At 46.4% G+C, this 2500-nt stretch overlaps 1 protein-coding gene across 7 annotated transcripts in view; it reads right to left on the bottom strand.

Moving 5' to 3' along the window:
• Positions 1-2500, bottom strand: part of hook3 (hook microtubule-tethering protein 3) — a 47338-nt gene that overhangs the window by 16603 nt on the left and 28235 nt on the right. The window lies entirely within an intron of this gene.

Raw genomic sequence — 2500 nt, 5'->3', positions numbered from 1 at the left:
GTGTCAGTGTGTGTGTGTGTGTGTGTGTGTGTGTGTGTGTGTGTATGTGTGTGTGTGTCAGTGTGTGTGTGTGTGTTTGTGCACGAGTGTAATTAATGAGTTTTTGTGTATTTCTCAATGTGTGTGTGTGTGTGTGTGTGTGTGTGTGCGTTAAACAGACCCCTAGTTTTCCATGATTGCTGAATCAACACAAAAATCAACAGAAATTTGCGCATTTCAACTCAGAATAAACTCAACGCTGTAAATAATGGGATAAATCCTCCAGTTCCAGAGCGGATAATCAGATTATATTCATTTCAGTTTGCAGTTTATAGCTTTAGGTGACTGGTAGACGTCACATATGCAGAGCAGGTGATGTATTTGAGTGTGTCTGGAGTAATGACGTGTCACCTGCACCCTCACCATTACATCAGACGTAGGGGAAGCGTGAGAGATTTACAGATGAAGTTAATGCAGAGACGCGCTTAGACATCCTGTCATGTGAATCGGCCGTTTAGTGTGTTTGACGCGCTTCAGACTGCAGAAGAAAGTGGAGCAAACATCTAACAAGCGGAGCAGTGGAGCAGACAGAACAGCAGCTGACAGTGATGGAGATCAGCTGAAGGGTGACGGCGCTGGACGTGACCCGACTGAAGGACTTTATTTGAGCTTTACCTGTACGGCTGGTATTAGGTCAGATCAATAAATGACTTAGTTGAACAGTTTCCCTGCAGTTAATGACAGTAAACGCTTCCCTGCCACTGAGGAGTTTTACAGCAGTCTGTGTTTTAGGTGTATTACGGTAGCGGAAGCCCTAACACATGTCCTGAGTGAGGTACAGGATGTCAGATGCTCCGTAGAGTGAAATCTGAGAGAAAATAAGAGCTAAACAACCTTCCTTTGGCTTAAACCCTACTGTTCCAGATCTGTTTTTAGTTCTTGACAAGCGACCAAAATAAAGCAGCTTTATTTTTATGATGTGTGTCATTGTGTCAGATAGCACACCTTACATTTGCATCGATGGATTTGCTCTTCAGTGTTTGGACTCTCAGTAATGACTTTAAACCACACTGAACTGAGCTAAACTGAACTGAACTTAAACACTAAAAACTGAGCCACCCTGTTCCAGTTACTATGACCATTTATGTGAAGCTGCTTTGACACAATCTACATTGTAAAAGCGCTGTACAAATAAAGCTGAATTGAATTGAACATAGAGGCTACCTGATATAGTGAATATGTGTGTGTGTGTGTATATATATATATATATATATATATATATATATATATATATATATAGATATTGTGGATCGAAGGTTAGAACCACAACAACCTGATTGTTAGGCACAGAAACTGACTCGAGACATGGAGAACATGAGATACACATATATATATATATGTCTCGAGTCAGTTTCTGTGCCTAACAATCAGGTTGTCGTGGTTCTAACCTTCGATCCACAATGCGCCGGCCCTATACGGCTCCCCCTGCAGGGAGGACGGCCCCACGTCACTCCTCCGGGATAAGCCCAGTCGGGTCCGTGGGAAAAAACCCGGCCACCAGGTGCTCACATATGAGCCCCAACCTCAGGCCTGGCTCCAGGGTGGGGCCCTGGCTGCGCCATACCAGGCGACATCCCCATCCTTGATGTTGTTGTACTCATAAGGGGTTTTTGAACCGCACTTGGTCTGACCTGTCAGACCTTTTTGCCTTGGGAGACCCTTCCAGGGGCATTAGCCCCCGACAACCTAGCTCTTAGAATCACTCAGGCACTCAAACCCCTCCACCACGATAAGGCGACGGTTTATGGAGGAGCACCTCCAAGTCTGAGGCCATGGTGCTTTACTGGAAAAAGGTGGTCTGCCATCTCCAGGTTGGAGGAAAGTCCTTACCCCAGGTGGAGGAGATTAAGTATCTTGGGGTTTTGTTCACAAGTGAGGGAAGGATGGAGCGTGAGATTGACAGGCAGATTAGTGCAGCAGTATTGTGGTTGATGTATCGGTCCGTTGTGGTAAAGAAGGAGCTGAGATGAAAGGCAAAGCTCTTGATTTACCGGTTAATCTACAGTCCTACTCTCACCTATGGTGATGAGCTGTGGGTCACGACTGAAAGGACAAGATCTCGAATACTCTGAAATGATTTCCTTCACAGGGTGGCAGGGTGAGGAGCTCTGTCACCCGGGAGGAGCTCGGAGTAGAGCCGCTGCTCCTCCACATCCAGAGAAGTCAGCTGAGGTGGTTCGAGCATCTGTTTTGGATGCCTCCTGGACGCCTACCTAGGGAGGTGTTCCGGGCATGTCCCTCCAGAAAGAGGCCTCAGGGAAGACCCAGGACACGCTGGAGGAACTATGGCTGCATCCGAAACCGCCTACTACTCAGTAGGTACTGCATTTGAATGTAAACGTGCTACTCGGCTGTTAGAAAAGTGCGTTCTATACAGTATGAATGTGAAAAGTATGAATGGAATTCGGACGTACTACATCCGCCATTTTGTCATGGTCACGTGACCTACCTGCGTCAGTTG

Source organism: Danio rerio, chromosome 5, assembly GCF_049306965.1.
Source record: "Danio rerio strain Tuebingen ecotype United States chromosome 5, GRCz12tu, whole genome shotgun sequence".
Classification (NCBI taxonomy): Eukaryota; Metazoa; Chordata; class Actinopteri; order Cypriniformes; family Danionidae; genus Danio; species Danio rerio.
This window is presented reverse-complemented; position numbering and strand designations above follow the sequence as displayed.